This window comes from Cottoperca gobio, chromosome 23, assembly GCF_900634415.1.
Source record: "Cottoperca gobio chromosome 23, fCotGob3.1, whole genome shotgun sequence".
NCBI classification, from domain to species: domain Eukaryota; kingdom Metazoa; phylum Chordata; class Actinopteri; order Perciformes; family Bovichtidae; genus Cottoperca; species Cottoperca gobio.
Genome location: NC_041377.1, coordinates 5,214,717 through 5,240,047, shown reverse-complemented (window position 1 = coordinate 5,240,047; position 25,331 = coordinate 5,214,717). Strand labels below are relative to the sequence as shown.

The window sequence follows — 25,331 nt, the reverse complement described above, 5'->3', positions numbered from 1 at the left end:
AAATGGCTGACATCTGCCCATCCCCTTTCTTCGCTCAATCTCTTTCATTTCATGCCAGTCCTTCTCTTTCCCTTTATTACGATTTATTAATCCTCCTTAGTAGGATGGTGTTCAAACACACTCATTGTTTCAGAGTCAGACCCTTCCACAATGTTTTCTGTCCAGAAATATTAATCTCTGCATTGCGTCTCTTGTGTTACTACACCGCAAAGAGAGTGGGCAATGGCTGAGTCCTTCAGGGAGAACAGCACTCAAACAGTCCTTGGTTCCAAAGTAAGGTCACTCAAAACACACACACACACACACACACACACACACACACACACACACACACACACACACACACACACACACACACACACACACACACACACACACACACACACACACGATGGGGCTTTGTGCAGTGGGTGCTGATGCAGGCTGAGATTGGTGGAGTGTGTTATCATCAGTGCAGATCAAGAGGCTCTAATGTCATTAGGAGGACTGTTGAAGAGCCTGCTGGTCTGCCGTCGGCGCCTCGCTCCGATTGGATTATACTGCCGCTGACTTCCTGTATAGGAGGGGCCTCTGTGTTTGATACAGGCCACAAAGCAGTGACCAGAGAGGGCCATTTACAGGGTGAACTTAATGAAGCTCTGGATTCAATTAGGATGACTAAGTCCTGACAAAGACATACAAGCAACTCATCAGTGAGCCTTAGGGACCGTAATCACACAAACGATGTTAAGAAAGAGCGTCATCTGCATTTATTAGCTGTATAGAAGGCAGAATAAGTAAAACAAAAGACCGTCTCACCACAGGTTAAACTGATGACCACTGCTGCACACTTAATTTTGACATCTTTTGACTAATGTGAAGCTGGTGAGTAATGCTATAAAACAATCTCTTTCTAAGATGGAGTGTTTTCAGAAAGGATGAGAAGAGTAAAGCAGAGCTTTAATATTTCTCTTTAATCTATATTTAAAAAGGAGTCCTCATGACATATTCTGTGTTAACAAAGAAGATATCCTCTCGATCATCCTTCTGAACTGCCCCCCTAGTTATAGCAATGTTGTGCCATAAAAGCTCGTTCGGAATCAAAAGACAGAGATATTTTGCTGTAATCACTATAAATGCAGCCAAGAATCCTTCTTAAATGGTGTTGCTAGGCACTGTCTGACAGCTGCTTTCATAGAACAAATTCAAAGCCTCTAGCTCTCTCTCGTTTTCCATTTCTCTCGTTCTCTCTCCCAATTCCCTTATTCCCCACGCTAACGGGCAGACAGGAATGCAGGGCCGTGTAGACAAATCAGCTCTCGGTTTCTATCAGCTGCCGACTGGCACCATCTTAAGTCCCAACACGTCCTCTCTCTCTCTCTCTCTCTCTCTCTCCATCCATCCCTTCTTACTTCCCTGTACCTCTTCTCCTTCCAGCTTTCCCTTAGCTCTTCTGTTATTTCACGAGCGAGATTTCTGCCCTCCTCTCTTTGCCTTTATCCCTCTTGCCCCTTTCTTTCCGTCTCATCTCTGGTTTCCAGTATCCCTTTTTCCTCTCGACACAGTAATTAATTATGAGTCGTAGTTTGCTTGAAGCTGGAATGACTGAATGTTTTGCTGCAGTATGAGAAACACTGAAACAAGACACGTCAGGGTAGTGTTTGCTCTGTGAGTTTGTGTGTATGCCCGTGTGCTTTGGTCAAAGAGACAGACATGGCTTTGCTGTCTATTACCTTCAAAAAGGAGGATGTTCTCCAGCTCAACAATCATGGAACTGTGTCCATCGAAATGAGAGCCTTACTATCAAGAATTTTTAGATTTCACATCATCATATCAGCCAATAATGGGATTACAAATACACATTTTCTCAACATTAACAATAGTCCACACAGACACACAACTGCCAATATAGCCAACAAATTCTTCCAAGCAGACGCCCACACAGGCACGGTGTGACCTCTGAGGTTTTAACCTTTATGCAGTCAGGCTTGCTGAGTTGTGTTAAGACTTGATTTCCAGCAAAGGTGACATCCTTAAAGCCCTTCTTTCACATTAGCTCTTCACTCTTCTTCTCTTTTCCCTGCCCCTCTCCCTTTTCCCTGCCTCTCTCGCTCAGCAATATCCAAGCATGTCACTGCCAGTGCCACTGAAGCAGGTAATTAATCAGGAAATATTATTATTAATACTTCATTTTGCACACAGAACACTTTAGGCATACAACCATGATACACAGCTTATGTAAGAATGTGGAGTGGAGGTTTTATGAATGGTGGGGGGGGCGGGGAGTGATCAGATGAAGCCTCTCGACCAAGGATAGAGGGAACCAGTAAGAGGGGGAGGAGAATGGAGGTATGATCAATGTTGAAACTAATGCTTTTCCCTTGGTTTTAGAGTCACCTTGCAAACATAGAGCTACAAGAGGTAGCCATTATTAATGCTATTAATCACTCCTGTGCTTCTCCTGCTATGACATGCCGCAAAGTTCTATAGCAGGACATGCAGACATACAGGCAGACACAAAACCCTCCCAAACACAAACACCCATTCACACACATAAATGCTCAGAGCCTAAGGGAAGGGAAGGGTGCAGAATGGTTGGATAGTTGTGGTCCAGGTTGAGACAAGCCCAGAGACTACCTTGGTACCTTGAAGGAAAGCACATGTCAATTGTTCCCATAACATTTGAATACCCTCAGATCTAAACTCTTGGCATCATGGAAATAGAATATGTGGAAAAACAAATGTGCATGACTTGTATTTGAATGTGGCCACAGAGAGAGAACAAAGGAGACCACAGAACAGTCAAATGCCCCACAACAACATCAGTGTCACACAACAGATCAGTCTTACACAACAGATGTTTCTTTTGTTTAGCTGAAAACTTACTTTTCACAATATTTCAACACAGCTATAGTCCCCATGCCATCTCTTTAATTACTAGATATAACGATTTCCACCCATTCAATGTGCCGTATGTGAATCAATCATTATATTACTTTGTATGAGTCACACTCAGTTTTGCCAAGTAAACCCTGGCTGTTGTTAACATTCAGTTATACTTAATCATTTACTCTCAGGCATCAAGACATCGATAACACTGAATGGTGTTCATTTCCAACTGGTTACAGCTTGCGTGGCGCCAAGAAGAATAAAAAAGAACTTTATGTCCACATGCCAAAATAACTGCCTCTAAACTCGCTCATTGGCTGAATCAGGTTTTCTGGCTTAACTCGCCGTAAATAGGATCAGACCTGCCCCAGTTCAGACAAATGAAGCTATAGATCACCGACCACACAGGCAGGTTTACGGTTTCTTTTTTATCCATTTGTCTGTTTCTCCCTCTAAATCCTTTTTTCAGTGACCTGTCTGTATCCGCCGCTTTCCCGATCTTCGTCTCTTACTGTTGCTGAGCAGAGCTAAAGCAGACTTGACCTCTGAGATTAACTTCTAAGACATGAAAGCCTGATAATTTAGAAGGCTTTGTGGTGATTATAATAAAACGTTAAACTGCTGCTTTAATTTGTCTCTGATCCCTCACTCAGGGTTTTCAGGTACCTGTCAAGATGTGCACAGTATGAAAGCTTTGCAAGTGTGTGACCAAATGTGTGTGTCTGTCTGTGTGTCGTGCTCAGTACAAAGGGCAGGGAGTAAACTACTGGACAAAAACAGTTATATTAAGCCACACACACACACACACACACACACACACACACACACACACACACACACACACACACACACACACACACACACACACACACACACACACACACACACACACACACACACACACACATCTGTGAGCTCATCAGTGCAGCGGTTGATTTGGTTTGCTCGAAGCGCATGGATTACAGCTTTCCCTTATAATCCGTAGTGGTGATGAAGAAGAGCCTTAAAGATCTCAGCTCCTGGTTTACTACGCACAGCTGGAATGAGGTCAGGCCTGTACTGCCCTTTTAAATTGTTATTACCTCTGTCAAGGTTATGTTTTTGGTTTGGTTTGTTTGTCTGTTTGTCAGAAAGGTTACATGGGAAGAATATTGGTCCAATTTAAATGAAGATTAGTGGAAGGATGTAGCACTGGCTAAAGAAGAGTGGATCTGGATCACTTTCGTTAAGATTGCAAGATGGCGGAGGTCTGCGCTACCTGGTTGCCCTTCTAGTTCCCTTTGTTTCTGTAATTAATGTTTAACTGCCTACTAAATTTGAGTAAACTTTTAACCAATTCACTGAACCACGATTAAATCACTACTTTAATGATATAATAATAATGTATGTAGATGTATTATAATATATATATATATATAATATATAATGTATTAGAGTCAGCGAGGGAGATCTTAAATCTTATGAAGTGAATCTTATACTGAAGTTAATCAAGGATGCATAATTGGTGCATTTCATTAATAACGTGGTGGTCTTCTTGATAAGTGAGGAAGGTGGACAAAATAACAAGAACACCCATAAAATACAACACTGTCCAATTTAAGCAGCCTCACAAATAACCACCAAGTGGAATCAACATATCAGCTGCCTCAGTGTGAATGGAAAACTAAACACTGCATTAAGCATATACAATACATGCATGTCTCATCTCTCATGTACCTCCGACTCTGTCTTTACTCTTAACTTTGTGGCTCCCTCAATTAGAAAGAATATGACCTTATTTCCAACTCTCCTTTTAGAAAAAAATATATATGCCCATCCAGAGTAAATGACCTACGTATAGGCTGAATGGGATATATGGAGGGTGTGGGACATGCTAGTGAAGACAGAATGTCTACACCTGCAAAGACTTGCAGCACTGCAGTAAAGGAAACTAACAATTTAGCAGTTTGACAGGATGTGTCAAAAGTGCCCTCCCAGCCGCTGAGATATCCCATTTTTAAACACATTCAGCAAATGGTGCTATATTATAACTAGACACACTGCCTGAGAAAGAGCAAAGACAGAGACAGAAGTAGAAACAACTGGCATGATTGAGCAGAAGTGGGCGACCTCAAGAGTCTATGCTTTCACATAGTCATTACCATAAGAAATCATGGTGATTAAATAATGGATATTTAAGCTTCCCCCTATACTAAGCATCTTTACACTCCATACTATGTGTGTGTAAGTAAAAAGGCAGTCTACTCAGTAATAAATCTGCCCCACAAGCCTAATGTCAGCGTCATACTTGGTCTGTGATGTCCTAGGGCACAAAGAGGCATCTGAGAGAAGAAGGGGAGAGAGGTCTAGTGGGACAAGGGCCATGATTAAATGATTCACAGACTCATAAATCCACTCTGTCATCATTCTGGAGGAAGCGGCTGACTCATTCACACTTTCTATCACTTACACACATGCACACACAGATTACAAACCACAGCCAGTGAACAGAATCGGAGACAAAAACTCCCCACTGCTACAGGATCCATTTGGCCTCGTATACCAACATCATAATGCTCACAACAGAAACATGGCGTAACTTGTTTTCAACTTGTGTGCTGCAAGAAGCACATGTTCAGACTTCACTGTTGTGCAACACTTGTGCAACTAGTGTTGCTAAAACAGCTTTGGATATGGAGCTGGGCTAACCCGGGTTTGAAAAAGAGAGCAGAACTGTCATCAGGTGTCATCAAACTGAGAGATGGCTAAACTGAGTTCAGGCAGGTTTACTCTTCATAACATGCCTCCTCCCTCCCTCCCTCCCTGTTGTTTGACTACCCTCAAACTTTCCCTCTCCCTTTAACTCTATCCCTGTAAGCCTATGGCATAAACACATCAGACAAGCTTTCTACCCAGCCGTCGTTCACACTGGCAAGTGAGAGGATGCAAATTGTTATCCAGCGTTTTACCCCTCCTGTCTCATCCTCCCTCCCCTCCTCCCTGCTTTCGTCTCTACACAGTTGGTCATGGCCGTTTTCATACTTTGATTTTCTGCAAGCCTTACACCTCATCACATTGCTTTTCCCAGAGACAGAGAAAAACCTCTTACACACACACTGACTTACACGTGGACAAACACACACACACCAAAAACTATCTGGTAGGTAGATTTGCCGGAGAGACGAGAGAGAGACACGAGGAGAGAGAGAGACACACACAAGGAGAGACAGATAGAGAGAGACAAGAGACAGATAGAGAGACAGACAGACGAGGAGAGAGAGACAGAAGACAGACAGACAGACAGACAGACAGACAGACAGACAGACAGACAGACAGACAGACAGACAGAGAGAGAGAGAGAGATGCTTGAGTGTGACAAGGTGGTCAACCTTTCCTCTCTTAGTCTGTCATTTGGGGATTGGAGTGCTGATGTCTACAGCAATTAAAAAAGGAGCAATGTGTAATGCCAGGCCAAATGTTAGCATTTCCTGCCTTTCTATATTGGTACATATTAGAATATCGGTCTTCCCATCAGACTAAACAAGCATCCCCATCAGCTTGGGGTCCGGGAGCTGGCGGTGGACATTTTTCCCTTTTTAAAATCAACCTTTATTAACTCAATGATTTATCAGAAAAATAACTGACAGATTTAATGATAATAACAAATATCTTTAGTTGCAGCCCTATCCTGCTCAAAAATCTGAAAGAGGATGGAAAAATAATGTTGCTGTTGCTCAGAGTAGTATAAGTATTGTGGTTGGACACCAGGCAATCTCACAGTCATGGCAATCAGTGCTGAGTATGTCAACAAGTATTGGCGCCTTTCTCTCACTGCAGAAAAAAATGGGGGAAGTAAAGGTCAAATGTCCATCACAGTATCAACCTATCACGTCTCTTTAGTGTCTCCTGCTATTTTTCAAGGCAAGCACAGCAGTGAGGACAATTTCTGTCGAGGGGCTCTCAGTTGACAAATCATGTTGCCATAGGAACACTGTTAGTTGCGTGGGTGGCAGGTAAGGATGCTGCGTGTCGCTATAGTGGAAAGATTTAATAGGTCCTCCCTACGCTGAGCAGGAATGCAAGCTTGAACTGAGAGTAAGCTCTTAGCGTTTAGGTTATAGGGTTGTTAGTCCTAACAATTTCCACAACAGGGGATATAGGGAGAAATGATGACATATATATGTGTCAAGGATGAGGCATGATAACATGTGTGAGTAGCACATCCTGTAGATTAACAGTTTGGGGTTCATGTCAAAACATTCATGTTCCAGTGCAGTCTCCTTTTTCCTGGAAAGTTTAATCGCAACAATCACAAATCAACACCCATCAGTGATAAAAGAAAAATGAAACGCATATTCCAGAAGAGCAACTAACTTCTCCCCAGTAATTGGCGAGAGTTGGGCCCTGGCTAAGAGTCAATCACTGCATTCGAAAGCCATTTCAAATCCCATCAACAGAAGAAGAAAATAATACTCAAGAAAAGGCAAAATCCCAAACTCAAAAGGAAGTGGCAAGCAGAGAGAAGAATAACACAAAAACTCAATATAAGCCTTGTTAAATCTCCCTGTAACATCCCCAACATTATGCTGCTAGACTATGATATATCCAGAGGGGAGACAGGAGACAGGAGAAGGTGGGGTGATGCGCGGAGGGTATTACAGTAAAGCAGATCTTTCCCCCACTGCCTTCTGGCTAAAGCGCAGCAGGGGTCCTCCCTGAGCCCGCTGTTTCACAATTACTGTGGAAACACTGAATACTGATACCCCCTGACACCACTGACACTCAAAGCAGACAGGAAGTGAGAGAGAGGGGACAAGAAAGAGGGGAACAGAGTGTGTGGGGTTGACAAAAGTGGTGAGACATATCATTAACTTTAAATCGTCTGCTCGTCCCAACAGACGATCCCTCCTGCTTAGAAAACAATAGTGTACTGTAAAAATATAGTAATCAAACATAAGGAAATCACAATTCTCAGTATATTTTACTGTCAACACTTCCTTGGAGCCATTCCTACAGGGGTCTGCAAACACTTGTCAATCATAGCAGGACTACACTTTAGCTTTTTTATAGCAAAAACCCGTAGATAGCCTAATAAAGGTTTTGTGCATGCATGTACTAAAACCTTTTAACACTGGTGTTGTGTTCTTATTATTTCTAAGGTGAGGTTTTGCTTTGAGTGTTCAGACACTGACCTCTTTTAGCACTTAGCGCCGTGAGCACTTATCCTCTTTACAAGTTGAAGCAAGTACAACTGCACTGAATACAGTGTTCATCAATGTCACTCCAGAGTTCCTACAACCAATAAGGTAGAGCAGGGCTGGGACCAGTGTAGAGGGTCAAGAGCACTTATACTACCGTCAACAAACTGATATTAACCTCTACTACATGTTGACAGCACTGCAAGACCCGAATGCTCAAAAAGTTGACCTGATTCACTGTTAAAGAAATATTGTAGTACAACAGATTATAATAGTTTGCTTAAGCAACATACTATCAAAACTAATAGTTCCTGCAGTCTTATTCAAATAAATATTTGCTACTAGAAGAATGAAGAGGTGAGAAAAAGCCCAAAGGTTAAAAGTAGGTGTCTGCCTGAACAGAGTCCCTGTGGCTTACAAGCCATAAAAAACAGAGGTCATATGTTGGTTTTAGGTTACATGATTGATATCGAAAGCTCTGAGGTATTGTCTGATATGGATGAAACAAACATGTGTGCACGCATGCCTGCATACTTAAGCATGCATGCCCATGCTTCTTTGCGATAGACAGGATGAAAACGGAATTAGGGACCTAATCCTCGCGTGGACTTAAGGCGTCGGCGCGGGAGCAAATGAAAAAGAGAGGTGGGGGGGGGGGGGGGGGGGAAACATGCCCCAAGACTGTCTGCAATTTCTCATCATTTCATGCATCTGAAACAAAACTAATTTACTGCTCGTCATGCTCGGCTTGGCACACACAAACATAAGAGCCAATATGCCACAGCGTGTCACCTGCCGCTGCATCAAAGAGAGCTGTTTATACATCACGTCTCCATATGAATCATAGATACCTGGGAGAAATGCTTAATATGGGCTTATCAAATGGAGCAGAGCAGTGTGGCAAACCAACTGATATGTTGGGGCCTTTCCACGTCTCCCTGATTCTCATCTGAAACAGAATCATCCCAACATCCTTCTCACTTTATATCCTGCCTCATAGGTCATTCCAATGTCACAACAGTCAGGATTGTTTTGCCCAACCCCACACACAAATACACACAGATAAAGTTATGTGCTTGGCAGCTTAGAGTGAGGCAGAAAGATATGGGACTAGAGAGCTGGAGGCAGAAACAGTCAGCGCGAGAGAAGGATTGAGAAAAAAGATGAAAGGAAGCATGAGAGAAGGCTGGAGGGAGAAAATAAAAATGGTGCGACAGTGATATAGTACCATGTACATGTATTGGGCCCCATTATAAAAAGGCACGTGACAGCTTAATAGGACTCTGGCTGCCAAGATGAAAAAATAAGTAAGGAGTTCTGAAGAGCAGGACACACACACACACACACACACACACACACACACACACACACACACACACACACACACACACACACACACACCTTCTCTGTAGGTGTCACACATATGCTGAGTGAACTATTTAGAGGAGAACAAAGGTGCTTCTTAAATTGGATCCTGTGTCGAGTATTGATTTCTCCCCATAGAATTCACAACCCCTATTGTTTGGAGATCTTCACTTCAGATGTCTGCTGACATTGCTGTAGCAGACATCAATATGTAGCTCTGTGGAGCATTACCAAAGGGTTAATTACATACTTGTAAGCAATTACTCTCTTAATGTAGCAAAGAATTATCTTAAAACCATCTAGCCGTCAGTCAGTGATACCATCTTTCTAATGAAATGTAAACTAAAATATAACAGACTTTGAATCTTACATTGCACCCCAAGTTTGAAGTTTACTCTAAAGGTCAAGTCCATACAGACATGATAACAAAGACAGAGGATTTATGTGGTAAGCAAAGGTCTAAGATATAACCAACTAAATGGCTACAATTCAAAATGTAATTCCAGTTATACAATAAGTGTTAAAGCTCAGCTCTCAACCTAAACAAAAAAACGTTAGGACTTTCCAAATAGGACCGTACATTTAATTATAGAGGAATAGCACCCCCCACAAATAATATAGTCAATTTTATGTTAGCCCTGCAGCCATTGTTAAAGAATCATGTGTCTGTAACGGTCTTAAAATATGGGAGACCGATTATGGTGTGAAGAACAGTTGGTGACACGGAAATACAATTTGCAATCTTCTCTGTGGTGTTTGGTGGCATGGGAGAGGAGGGGGTCTAATTGGACACTAGCCTGCGTCTGGTAGTCCTGTCACAGCCCGGAGGGGTTTAAGTATATGTGGGTGTGTGTGTGTGTGTGTGTGTGTGTGTGTGTGTGTGTGTGTGTGTGTGTGTGTGTGTGTGTGTGTGTGTGTGTGTGTGTGTGAGAGAGAAAGAATGAGTGAGAAAAACAGAGACATCAAGTGGAAAAGCGAGCAACAGAAAGAGAATGTGAACAAACAGAGAGCTCCATTCAGGTCCAATCCACAGACACATCATTCAGTCTGACATGACGATACATCTCTGTGACCAGAGTATTCATATAGGGCCTTACCAGGGCAGTCACAGATGCAACATTCACACTCACACAGACACATAAACACACTTCTGCTGAGTCCTGCCTACACTGCTACCAGGTATTTATTTTTTTATCACCATGGAGAATCTTTCCAAGATTCATAATTCATATTCATTCACCGTTTCCCCCCTGACATGAACACATCGCAAAGATTTTCTATGGAGCTTATTCTTGTAAGTGTACCGCCCCTAAAATGTAATGAATGTCTTTACTGCCAAGGTTGGAGTGAGAGTTTATCCATTAGCAAGCCATAATATTGACAGGGCCGTGCTCTCTGGGTCCAAACTCCAGCCTTGCAGCCGCAACATTGGCCGACAGACAGGGGGTAGTATGTCAATGTGAGGTGCTTACGGACCGATAAAGGCTGCTGTTCCAATTCCTATAGGCAGGCCTTGATGGACAGCACATAGGGAGAGAGGGAGGGATAATCTTAAGTGAGAGAGAGAGACTAAATAGTGCCAAGTGCTCTTACAGCTTTTAAGAGTTTCAAACTGAGCTGGAATTTGGTGAAAGGACAAGGAGGCAAGGCACAAATGATTATCAAACTGCTCAGGGACTAAATGTCTTTCCCCTGAGACCTTGGCGTAACAAAACACAACACAACCACACGCAGAAAAAACTTCAGACTGCAGTAAAAACACTTTGCCCTGTAAGTGACCTACTCTAGTTTACCTCACAATTGCACACAGTTAAACAGCAGCTCATAACCCACACATCAACCAGCAGTATCTAATGTTTGTTAAAGTGTCTGTCAAAGAACCATCAGAGTGACTTGGGTGCCAATCTAGCATGATTTCTAATAATATTGCATTGTTTTTACTCACCATCCCAAAATACATAAACACACATAAATGCTACAAAACATCACATATTATAATTTCATAAGTAAATAAACATATGCACACCACAAATAATGTTAATGTGCAGATGAAACTAAATCTAAAATTGATGTCAAAGACCGCCTAGTATATGGGCTCAATCTAACCACTGCACCAGCCTGTGAAGCCACACTGCCCCTCATGGTTTTTCCAGGATATAGCCTCATCCCTTCTGCCACGCTCTTATGTGGACTTAACAAAAGCATGTAATCGTTTTGTTGGGATATTTAGAAAACAAAACTAACAAAAAACTAAAAATGTATCATAACGGTGCTTGCAATAACACAATGGTGTACATTAAGTATAGATTTAAATCACAGAGCGTTACGAGGGCCGACACTGAATTGATGCATTGAGTCTGGAGTGCAGGTGGATAGAGAGAGGAAGAAACCAGTAGAGGGGCTCAGAGTACTCAGTGTGACTGGTGTACTAGGAATCTGCATTTTGCATAGGCTCGAGCAGCTGTTTTCTGTGCATGAGGTGCAAGAAAGGGTGGGAGGAAGGAGCGGGAGAGAGACAAAGTAGGTCCCTGACTCCAAAAGTGGCATTTGAAGTCGCCTACATCACACTACATGGTTGAAACTACAGCGTGTGCTGAAGAGCCTGCACTGTTATTCCCATTGCTTAAATGTCTAGAAATCAGCTCAAGCTCTTAGAAACATTCACATTCAAGGATAAATGACACACAGATACACTGTGCCCAAAGGGATGATTTACAACTAGAATGTAGGCACAACCACAGTGTTGACAATGAAGTAAGCTATTGTTTACAGAACACAGGCATTGTTTTAAGACAGTGTTGACCGTAACACTATCTTAAACATTCAGCACTAAGGGGAACAATTACTTATTGCCACGTTTCTTGGCTTACTCTATGTGGTGGGACTCCAACACGGGGAAAGGTGCAGAGAAATAAAGAAGAAAGTGATCTATGTGATTGTTGTCCAAATCACTTCAGAAAATCAAAGTCACCAAGTTCGTTTAACTGTTATTTGGCTTGGAATTTAATGGCATTTATGAAAATAGTGAAGTAGACAAACACACAAACAAAGAGTATTAAAGCAAAAACCTTTCAGATAATTTTTCAATAATCTGCATAAAAAAACAAAAACAACCTTAAATCACACACATAGCATATGATCCTAATGGATACTATAGAAAAACCATAGGTAATAACATCCCATGAATTAAGATAAAGTCACATTAAACGCATTAAGAGGGCAGGTTAATGCATATCACAGATAGAAAGTCCCTGTACATATTACAGTACAATGTTTTCTTTTAAACTTGAACGTCCCTGAAGCGCTCTGTCTGAGTCACATCAGTCAAGTTTAAAAGCTTTTTGAAGAGACTGGTATCCCGGCTATCATGGAAGCCACTGTTCAGGTTCATTTTGCGCCACGCAACGTGCGTTTTCCATAAATAACAAAACACAATCGACACAGTTACTCTTAATATAGCAAATGTGCGGCCATTGTGAGTTCTAAAATATAGTCACACACTGGCTACACGGATATGCTTAAAGAACGAAATACGAGAAAATCATTCAAAGATTGTGTACTTGTGAAACCCTGATACTATAAAGAACCCGTTTAGAATAGGTGACTGTGAACAGCCTACCATGCTTGAATAGTTTCAGGCTAGAAAAAAAAAATTCATCCCAGCGTGGATCCCTAAAATACAGGACATGCTCCAAAACGGCATGGATTAAAGAACTTTTGTAAAAGAACCACGCTGTGTTCATCTAATTCACAACGTTTCGACCTTTAAATTGTAACCTGTCACGAAATGACAGTTACTTACAGACGCTAAACATCGTGACAAACCCATGTGTGGTAGATTATCAGTCATGTTCTCCCTTTCCTTGATTTAGAACCGAGCTGCCACTGAAATCGCAGTGCATGAGTCTAAACGACACTATTGGTCATACGCATTGGGTTTATCAACAGAAGGCACTGTGCAAATCCGAAACGGAAACCCCGACAAATATTTCTGTTTTTAACCTTCAGAGTCAACACTGCAAGAAGAGCAAGCAGAATGTGGGCATGCAGCTCTCTCTGGCTGGATGAAGGACATGAATAATAAGCGGCAAACGGAGGGAATCCAGTCAATAAAGGGTCCCAAGTTAAAGAGAAATAGCAGGGCGTTAAATGTTCTGCAATTCTCCCCGGGGCTAGTTGTACGAACCAATTGGACATGTTCGGTATAAAACCCGCCCGATCGCGGGAGTGTGCAGAGCGGGCATGGCGCAGCTAGAACAGGTGCAACACGCCTCCCGTCACCTGGCTGGTGCAGTGGCAACCTCACACCCCAAAACCTGACTATAATGGCAGCAAAGCCCCATACAAACAGTCCTGGCTGTAGGAACTAACGCCGTGACAAGCCGCTTTCCTTACCTGTAATCTATGCAGATATCACTTCACAGCCGCAGCGACACTGCGGATAAGAGGCACGTCCAGAGCAATCCCCAACTCCTTTCACTCCCCCCAAAAATGACAAATGCTTCAAATAATGTTATATCCTGATCAAACGACTTGTCCACTTTAAATCCCCGGTAGAGTTGTAGTTAGAAGGCGATTCCTGCACAGGAAAAAGAAATAGCAGCAGACTTCCAACAGCATCTCCGATCAGCAGGACCTTACTACGCCGTTCTGAACGCTCTGATACCCGGGAGCTGCACCTCCCATTCCCCGGCGAGGACGCACTTTGTATGCCGTTGGAAAAGCCGCTGCGCCGTATGGGATACCGCAGGAGGTTGTGCTTGTGTGTGTGCGTGCATGTGTGTGTGTGCGTGCGTGCAGAGAGAGTGTGTGTATAGATGTGACTCAGTGCGGTGCTCCTGCTCAACTGATGTGCTGAGGGTGCTGCAGCGGAGTGCGAATGGTAAAGAGGGAGTGCGGGAGGGACGGAGAGAGAGAGAGGTGCGCTTGCCTCGGAGTTTGCAGCCTCGCAGCGGATCTTGAGGCTCGGGAGGGACTGAGTACTAGATGGCGCTTCGCCCGTTGCAAAAGGCGACTGTTTTTAACAAGGATCCTGCCTCGCCCGCATTAACAGGGGGCTGCGTTTGGGTTCAATTTATAAATCCCTGGCAACTACCCTAAAGAGGCTTAGTGCGCATTAACGAGCACAATACAAAACAACAAACCATGTATTACCATCACGTTTATGATCCAATTTCCTTTAAAGAAAGTGACAAAGTGACAAAAAAATTCCACTAGTGTCCAATGCAGTGTCTTCTCAGTGTCAGCATCTTTACACAATCGCAAAGATCACTTTTAAGAAGTTGATTTTCAAGTTTAACAACTCCACCCTTTGATGGATATGTTTCACCCAAGACAAGAATATGACAGATATGAGCTTAAATGGAGCTTATGCTTTGTTAAAATAGGAGGTTTATGTAATGCATTCATCCCGTTGAGAATGGGATTTGGCAATGCCAAAGGGGAATTTACACAAATACTCTACAATACTGAGGTGAAATGATCAGATCATCGGATTTGAATATCTAATCGCAGGATCATTTAAAGATGGAGATTAGGCAACACAGAAACATAATTACGACACTTGCATAGTTGTAGGGGATTAGAATCTGCATTTTTGTTCTTTGATGATCTTTTAACATGCTGCAGGAGTGTATCCTCCCCCATACATTTGAAGCAATTAATATTCTAAAAGGCCTAATTATGTAATCGTGTCTTTAGCGATATTAATGGCGTGTGTGTGTGTGGGGGGGGGAGAGAGAAATACTTTTTTTCCATGAAGTAGGCTACTAAGACTACTACCTTATCTTCAAGACAAATCGTAAACATCAACATCGACTAAATAGAGTCAATGTTGATGATTATGTTATGTCCATCTCATAAAATAAGGCTAACTTTCGAATTAAGCCCTGTTGGTCTGTAACACTAGTATTCCAAACAGTCAATGTCAGGATTATGGGTTTGGGGATTTGGCAATTGGCTCAATGAAAGAAAAAAAAAGTGAGTAAAGAAAGAAACTTCATGAAAAAATGTGCATGCGACCCCTGACCATTTATCCTATATCCCTCAGAGAAGTAGTGTGAGCTCAGAGGCATAGTTTGTGTTTGTGTTTGTGTGTGTGTGTGTGTGTGTGTGTGTGTGTGTGTGTGTGTGTGTGTGTGTTGGGGCATCTGTGCCTGCTGCAGCATCCTCTCCCTCCCTCGTCCCCCTTTCACTCCTTCTCTCCCTGGTCTCATTTCCAGAAGGGTTCCTGGCTTTGAAACACTGCATCATAGCCCCACCTACAGGCCAAAGGAACTTTACAGCCAGCCACTGACACATACAAACCGAGACAAAGTGCTTCACTGGCCCTTTATGGCCATAATTCACTGTCACTTGTTCTAGAATTTAAACATAGGGTTTTAACGCACTAAGGTCAACTGTAAAAACCCTAAAATGATACAAATGTTACACAAACATCACAGAAACGTCAAGACAGATAAGTGCTACAATGAGCTACTGCCTCATAAAGCATGCATGCTAGTAATATTGGGCGTATAAGAAAGTAATAGAGACATGATGGAGACATATAACTTCAAAATAGAACAGAGTAATGCCGTCTCGTCATGAGGAATATGCGCTATCATGTTCATTTGTCTTTTGGGAGGGGAAGGAGGACCAAACGCCTGAAGCGGAAGTTTCAACATGTAGCGTTATGCTACTATTTTAAAGTTAAACAGCAAAACAGCGAACACTGGCATAGCATAGTTAATTTAGGTCGCGTGCAAACTAACTATGACCGACATGGCACTGTGAAACCGAAAAAAATGACCTGTAACATTTTAAAAACCTTACTTACCTCGAATATTTTCTGCTTGTCAAAAAAGTAAAGTCCGACGTTTAAATGCATCTTAACCACGAATGTAAACTCGAGTTAAGGCGTTAAACTTTAACGGTTAACGTAAACAACGTTGACGTTTAAGCAATTTAATGACTGTAAACAAAGAGGAATGTAAGCATTCATTAACGCCAGTTTGGAGTCACGTGACTGTAATCTCGCCCACCTGTGTATTCTTACTTCAGTGACTGAAGGACCATTTTTGGAGCGAGGCAACAGTACATGTAATCATATAATAGGTATGCTAGTGTATATCTCAAGCATATAACCTTTTGACTTCTGGAAGAACATTTTGAACAAAAAGGCCTAATAAAAATGTATAAATGAGCCTGCAGAAATATCTTTGCCAGCTTAGTTTGCCTTTGTAAACTGTTTCCTCGTCATATGTATAATCACATGTTTATGTGACGGTTCTGAAGCATCATTGACGTTGTGATGGCTTGGCTTCAGTATTAAATCAAATGGAGATATTAAGTCTGGTGTATCTTTGTATACAGATCAAATCCAGCCTTATCGTTGGAAGCTTTGGGAGCTCTACTAGGATTTTAAGTACAGTTATGTGGATTTGATTTAATCAAATAATGAACCAAGATGGCTTTTTGTTAAACTCAAACAAAGGTCTAAAAGTCCAATGTCACCTCTGAGGAAGACTGACCCCTTGTAAATCAATTCTCACGATAAATCAACAATAGCTGTGTGTTTGGGGTCAGTCGTTATTTGCCCAAATCGCGATCTGCCAGGCCATTGATTTCAGTATGTGTCAGATCTGCGTTCATTTATTATGCTTTGGTCCTTGTGACAGACTCTGAGGGGTGTCTTTTGGAGTCATTTGAAGGATGAAAATGCAAAGATATCAACAAACCTATTGGCTTCATTTAATTATCCAACACAAGCGTAGAGCTAAATCAACAATCTGTGGATCTCAATATCAGATAGCTTTCAAAGCACAGCAAATCAATAGTGCTGCAATCTACAGTGACAATAGTCATTCCATGAAGGGTCAGGATCGCACGACCTTGTGAAATTAATGTTAAGGTGACTGGTCCATGCGTAGATCAAACATGCTCGGACCAAATGATAATAGGTTTGTATAATTATGTTTTATCATGGGAGTTACATCCTATCTGTGTGTTGCTTGAGCACAAATTAATTCAAGGACAATCAGGTTTGTCTTGAAAGCTTAAACACACATGATTTACATTTTTTAATACACTTGGTTAAAATATATCGATCAGATAAGCAGAAAATGTACATGCACGTCAGGCTTGGAATTAAGGAAAATATTATATTATAATATATATGTCCATTGTTCTGTCTGACGATAAAACAACTTTGATGGCAGTGACCCTTTAGGTCATTTAAACTTTATTGTCAATTAAGACCATACATACGGGGGGTGCTCAGCAGAATGATCTGTTAGCGTTGGCAAAACAATGTAACCACAAGGTTCATTATGTTCTGCGGCTTTCAGTCATATTACACAATTTTCTTCAGCAGATAGAGTACCCTAGTTGTCATGTTAACGTTTCAATTTTTCTCAGCATTTTAAAGACTTCTTGTACATATTAGCTTAGAAGTTGAGATCAAAAGTTGATTCATTATCTTGGAGACAGCAGTTAGCAAAACAATCGGACCACAACATCCATTAGTAGCTGTTATGAAGCATTCATTAATATCACATGATCTTCTTTAGCGGATGAGGTCCATTTGTGGATTTGCACATGTTTTTCTAAACATTTTATCCATGTTATCTTAAAAGTTGAGATGACAAGTTAATTGTTGTAGTTATTCCTGATGTTGGGGCATATTTTGTGGACAAAATGAAAGCCTAGTTTTAGACTTACTTTACATTAATCCTGGACAATATATTGCTTTCGTTACTCATTTTACAGCCAGCCCATTCATTTTAGAATGGTGAACAGACAGTTTAATAATAACTACTTAGTAAGAGTCTATTATCAGGAATTAATGGACACCCTGCAGCCAATCAGAAGCAAGTATTCATCCAGATCATGGTATAAATTGGTTTAATTCCACTACAGGTTTTTGGCTGACATAGTTACAAAAAACGTGTTAATCTTCTAGAATTAGAAGTATAGCGACAAATGGCTACAGGACCTGCCATGTTGTTGTTATACAGGTGTTAAAATTTACATTTAAATGTTGTTAAATTAAGAGTTCAGTAAATCTGGCTCTGCTGAGTGAAAGCCTGCATCTGCAAGGGCAGAGGAAGAGCAGAGAATGCTTGCTTGGTGCTTGGCTCTTTATTAAAATGCACTGACCAATCTGACTTCCCCATTTGTCTTGTAAATGAGATGATGACTTATGGAGGAAACATGAATAGCTTAGATGAAGCCTCTTTTTTAATGCAGTCAAGTGGGTTGGAGGGAGGTGCATGTGTGTGTATCTGTGTGTCTGTGTGGATCCTGTTGCCAGCTGGCACAGTGTTATTTCAGCACCTCTCCTCATCTTTCCGAAAACTGTGTGTGTGTGTGTGTGTGTGTGTGTGTGTGTGTGTGTGTGTGTGTGTCTACACATAAGCCTGCATTGCGTCCCTGTGTCCTTTTGAATTGACTCAGTGAACCCCTTTAAACACAGCTGTATATGGTTTAGCTTAAGCCTGTGGGGATGCAGAGATCACCCCACAGTGGTACACTGTTCCCAGAGGTCTTCCCCTTTCCCCTGCAAGCCCCGTCACACACACACTATATTACGCACATAATAGACATTCATCACGCATCTGTCACTGTATATCCCTCAATGTGGAAAGCTGCTAAATTACGTATACAAAGCGTGTATATATCCGCTTGATGGTCAATTTACAAGTCATTTCTATCCTAGGGATGATAATATTTATGAGCTGCCAATGGTGATGCTGGATTTTAGTGTGTCCATCTTCATAAAAGTGTATGCCCATTCCCTTCACTCTCACAAAGGCTACATTCTTCTGGTTTGAATCACACTGAAACACTGGATGTGTCAGCCTCATTCATGATATCTCATTTTCGTTGGAAATCTATTAGTGTGTCGCTGAGCTAATGAAGTTTTATGTGCTGTATGGACTCAATGAATGACACTCTGATATCCCATTGATTTGGATTGTAAATAGGTTTTCAGTTTTCTGTCTGTTTTGTGAGCTGCTGGATAGTAAATTATATTGAAGCTGACATTTCTGTATATCTTGTGTGTGTGTGCATGGGCGGGTGCGTGGGGGTGGACGCACGGGTGTGTTGAATATGTCACTCAGTCATATAATTAGTTAGTTTGCATATTGATGACTTACTGCTTTTTGTGTAAATGTGTGTTACAGTTTGTATTCCATCATCTCGCGTGTGTGTTTATTCATCCGTGTATCATCTCCATCAGCCTCCCCGTCAGGCTAGCAGCTGCCTGTCTGTCTGTCCACAGAGCTGTGTGCATGTATCTGTACCAACACACTGCAGGGCCAGGTGAGTCAATGTTTTGCCAGACATTTCTCCAGAGATCCAAGCTCATGTCCATGGAGATCCAGACCAAGCCACCCCCACTGTGCCTCTTTCTGTCCCCCCCCAGAGTTAAACTCTTGGGACGGGCACTGCAGATGGTCAGGGGGTTGGGCGCTGGGGACACATATTATACATGCAAAGAGTTAAGGCAACCAAAAATAAGTGATCAAATGGAATCAGGCTCAAAGAGACCACACAGTTCCTCTTTTAACGTCCTTTTCCACTATAGCCCAGTATCCCTTTAAGTTGACTGCCAATGTCCACTGCCAAAGTCAAGTGCCAATACAGGAAGCGGAAAGTAAGGGTGTGAAGGTCGGGGTGGTGGATGGCTCTCAAGCACTTTTATGCAGCAGAATGGATTTAGAATATATGTGGTAACATTTTGGAATCCGCTGTAATATTTTGTGCTGGTATTGTCATCTGGTGGTCTTTTGTAAATGGGAAAAGAGGACGACAGACAGAGGTGAATCATAAGGGGAAACTGTGTGAAATGTGTGAAATTATTAATATGATAAACTGAACATCCAGTCAGAGAGATCCCTCTCACCAGTTGAAAAATAAAATCAACATGCTCAAAATGTCCAAACGGCTGCTGATAAGTGTGAAGAAAAATCTTAATGAGCAGTCTTACATAATGATGAAGAGTCTAGCGAATACAGAGATGTGGTCACATTGTATGCCGCCATCAATTTTGCTAACCAGCCGCTCTCCCTCGATATTTATCCTAAACAAGGCATTCCATAAATAGTTTACCTAAAGATGAATCACCTAGAAGATGGCTCCTCAAATCCTGGTCAACATATTCTAAGTAAGACAGTCATAGCATCTCCGTGACCTTAACAAGTCTGAATACACTGAACCCATCTTAACTCTTATCTTGCAGCTGTGGGCCGTCAGCTGCGGCAGACTAAAAGATGAGCTGTATGTTTTGGAGAGATGACCTGACCAGAAAAAGAGAAACGCAAAGACGTTAGTGTTTGACCTAAGGCCTACTTAAATATCCTCTAACATGAAAGGGATAGTCTAGGATCAAACGACGTATTAGAATAATATATGTAAAATATAATATATGTATATACTAATAGGTTCTGAGAATCCCTTTCTGTAGTCTCTGGATCTGTCAGCACAATATCGACGGTAATGAATTTATTTTGGGTCTTGCGACCTGCAGTAAACCCATCTTCAAAAAGCTACAGTCGGCGTTAAACATGTGTCACTTAACATCAGTCTGACACGTGTCTGCATACATCATGTTAAATATTCGAAGACAGGAAAGTTTCTAAAGGGCAGGACAACACGAGCATATCACAGACAAATGCACGCAAGTTTGCTGCTTTAAATACATGGATGGAGAAATTCAATGACTAATCATACCTCCCTGCATCCTTGAGCCTCCATCCCATATTCTCCACTGATCATGTTGTTGCCGACAAACGTCAAGCATACCTTCACGGAATATAGTTTAAAATGCATGCATTCTACTATATCCATGGCGTCCATGCACGATGATACATCAGGAGCACCAGTAAAAAAAAAGATGAGGAAGGAGGAATAGGAAGCGAAAACATTAAATTACCCACAAATATTATTTTCAGCGTTAATCGATTGAACACGGAGGGAACGTATTTACATTTTAAATTGATCATTGTCTTACAAGTCTGACGGAAGAGCTGTAAATTGTGTAATTATGTATGCATGAATACGTGTCATAAACAGGCAGTGTCCCCGCACCCTGCCAGAAAGCGCTGTATGTGTTAGAGTGACAGACTATATCATATTCATTCTGCATGGGGGGTTCAACAGAGGGACCGCTGCACTTTGTTAACAAACACCAACTGAGAACACTCAGGCATGTTGACAAAACACTACAATGTTGCTATATTTTGCAGCAAAACTAGGAATATATGAATGAAGAAAATACAAAACATCATATTGCTATAATCTGTCAGCACTACTATGGAGACAAAACGCATCTCTTATTTAAAAAAGTGATGTTACACAACAAAATGCACCAAAACAACACATCCAGGCCTGTTTGTCAAATAATATACAGGAGCATCTTTATTAAACCATTTCAATGGATGCCCAAGATGCAGCGTTTGTTGTTTGCATGTGCAGTCACAGTCGCTGAAGAGATCCCTTTTAATGCGTTCGCCCTGGATCTACCCTGCCTTTGATAATCCCTCATTGAATCTTTTGTACAGTTGCTGTAGTAATACTTTATAATCCCACTTTGCTTGTGACGTTTCCACGATAAAATAAATAAATAAATGCAAGAAATAGTATATTGTATATGTACAAGCTTCTGTGTCTATAATAAGGTCAAGATAAAAATCCATTCTGATCGTTCCACATTGACATTGCAGCAGGAACAAACTGTTGTTGTAAACCTTTGGTCAATAGATTAGAAGCAAATTAATATATTGTGACATAGAAGCTGAGCTTTTTTAAAAGCAATTTTACATCCAGGTAGAGATAATGTGCCACAATAAAAGGTGATACTGATATTTCAGTCTACAGTTGAGTCACAAATAAAGGGTTAGAAAATAGCTTCATCACAGTTTTCATTGCAGAAGGAATTATGTAAAGTGCTATGAAATACCTGCCAGAACCATCCAAACCACACAGTAGTCTAGTCATAGACATCTGATGATACTGGCACAGCATTCATTGAAAAATATCGGCACATATTTGATACACCTACAGAGACAGGCATACAAACACAATGACACGCGTACAAATCCTTGGTACTCAATTGAAATGTCATCAATGTACAAAGGAAAGCAGTCACACATACAGGATATCCCCTGCAATGCAGAGCTGTAGTTGTTGGTAAATTCATGTAAACATTGTTGTTAGTGTGGTAAAACAAGGTAACCTCTAGAACAGGGTGTCAAACATGCGGCCCGTGGGGCCAAGACCGGCCCGCCAGAGGGTCCAATCCGGCCCGCGGGATGACTTTGCAAAGTGTAAAAATTAGTTGTTTTGATCATAAAGTAAAATAATGTTCCAGATACCTGCGACGAAATGTTTTGTGCCTTTGTAGATACACTGTGATCTGTAAGTTGTAATGCACATGTGTAAATGATCAACTGAGGCATAATATTGTTGAAATTGCACCTTTTTTTCTTAAGAAATTTCAGGTTGTTCATAATGTTTTGTAAAAAAGATAGTTCATTAAATTTGAATGTTTTCAGAATGTACTTTTTTTGCATTAAAACGAAGGAAAAGATTTGGAGTTGTCGTTATTTACAGGTTATTATGCTGTGATTTTACTGGTCTGGCCCACTTGAGTTCAAATTGGTCTTTATGTGGCCCCTGAACTAAAATGAGTGCTCCATTGTGTCCTCTGAACACTGAGCAACCATTAAGCCACCTCCCACTCGAGTCCACAGAGCAGAGGAATAAAAGACCCCAAAGTAAAGCTATCAGCCATTATGTGAGGGTTACGGTTTTTTTAGATTAGTGTTATTTTAAGTTAAAATTACATATATTTAGAAGTGTTAAGGTATAACTTCTAGCTGGATGAATAAAGTAACTGCTCTGGTAGATGTTTATTAAAACCACAGTTTGTAATTAATGTTTTCCTAACCTTAATCAAAGTGCTTCTGTTACCTTGACCTAACCATAGACAGGGATCAGGAAGTGAACCTGTGCTGCACTTACAGTGGTACAGTACGGCCACCATTCACCCCAAACACCTCACTGTAGCAACAGAACTGTAGCGCCTTCCCTGTGAACATAATCCAGACAGTGATTGCATTTCTCAACAGAATGTAATTGAGAAAACAAAGTCGTAGAATATAAACGTAATTTATATTGACTTTTAAACAGCACATGAGTTAATTTATGTTGTTCTGTTATATTCCAGAATAACAATAATGATAATTTATGACAAACACCATGTAGGATTGCTGCCATGTAAATACCGTATTCGTAACTCTACAGCTATTTCAGTCGTTCAACACTCGAAAGTAAACACACCAGTCTCACCATCTTTCAAGGAATGTGCACATGTGCTGCCACATAAACACACACATGCACACAAGCACAGAAGAAGTGGATGAAGGAGAAGACTTCGGCAAGGTGACAAGCAGAAGATTAATCCATCTTTCCCAGCCAGTCACTCCCACTCCCTCCCTCCTCACGTTTCTCTTTCCAGCCTCATTGTTTTCAATAAAGTGTCAAGACTGGCCATTTTATAATCACATTTGTGACTTGGGATCTGGGATTCAGATGCAATCAATGTCTATTAGAATCACAGGGTTATTGATTGAAAGAGGAGAGATGGTGTGAGCGAGCTCTCTCTAATTTCCATCCTCACTCTCTTCCTCACACATATTGTATATACATATTTACATAGTGCCAAAGCTGGGATCTGTACATTCCTGTCTACTGGTTGTTGGTATTTTACTTGATGTAACTAAATCATTTAACATTTGAAATACGTATAAAAAAGAAAATAATAAATCAGCCTAAAGAGAGCCTTAATTTGCTATTTGGTAAGAACAGTTTACCCCCCTCCCCCATCCATCCATTTGTTAAGTTACTACTTTCATTCTTTGTATCAGTGTCTTTATTATACGTAAAATATAATTTTGTTGTATTATGTGTATTTGAAAGGACACATGCTTCTGTATCAATTGACCCTAAATTCAAGAAATAGTGGTGCGGGATTATTATTCCATGATCTAAAGTTCTCGTTTACTCTACATTAAACATTAAAATCTTGATGTTATGTGTGTTTGACAAGCAGAGCGAGCGATTCAAAAAGTGTAGCTGCGTTTTAAAGCAACAAGATTAAACACTGGATGTGATATAAAGAAAAAAGAAAGACTATAAAGCATTTATGAAGGGGCAGGGAGCTGGTGCGTTTTGTGATCTTCCATGTATTTCTTACATCACATATTATTAACCCTATACAGCACTTTCTGTGTGTGTGTGTGTGTGTGTGTGTGTGTGTGTGTGTGTGTGTGTGTGTGTGTGTGTGTGTGTGTGTGTGTGTGTGTGTGTGTTGGCATACAGCAGCCAAGGTCTGTGCAGCATTTCCACAAGGTGACATTTAGGGGACAGTTTCACACACTGAGGATAACTGCTGTTTATCACTGCTTCTGGAAACGTCAGCCAGGCTTACAATAGCTATATATCAGGATACTTGTGTGTATGTATGTGTGTTTGTGCGTATGTGTGTGGGTAAAACAGAGGCAGAAAGGGCAAGAATATGTATTCTCTATATTTTTTCTTTAGGGTTTTACTGTATTTTTCCCTTTTGATTATTAGTGTGCTTGAGTCTTAAGTATATTTGAGGTTAGGGGTGAAGATGATGTCTATGGGACGATGTGATGTCGCTATGATGTCACCCCTTTGCCAAGGCACTGTCCTGACAAATAAAGTTGGAAGAGCAAAAGAGAGTAACGTTAACGTCAATGCTTGTTTTGAGAGAGAGCGAGACAGTCTGTTTTGTCAATAACAGTCCCAACAGTGTGTGTGTGTCCACTCACACAGTGTTTTTTTTTTTTTTATCTTATTGTGGGGAGTGTGTCTTTTGTCTTGTTCCCATCTAGAAAGGTCAGCGGTCAG

General features: G+C 41.2%; 1 protein-coding gene across 2 annotated transcripts in view; it reads right to left on the bottom strand.

The window, feature by feature from the left end:
* The window catches only part of plxna4 (plexin A4), a 220,144-nt gene extending 203,806 nt beyond the window's left edge, over window positions 1–16,338 (bottom strand). The window contains exon 1 of one of the 2 annotated variants that reach the window (XM_029461735.1): window positions 16,228–16,338. The gene's annotated coding sequence lies outside the window, so the exon portion shown is untranslated. Of the gene's footprint in view, window positions 1–13,805; window positions 13,888–16,227 lie in introns of those variants that run through there. The other variant, XM_029461734.1, reaches the window with a different exon arrangement.
* Window positions 16,339–25,331: the final 8,993 nt, after the last annotated feature.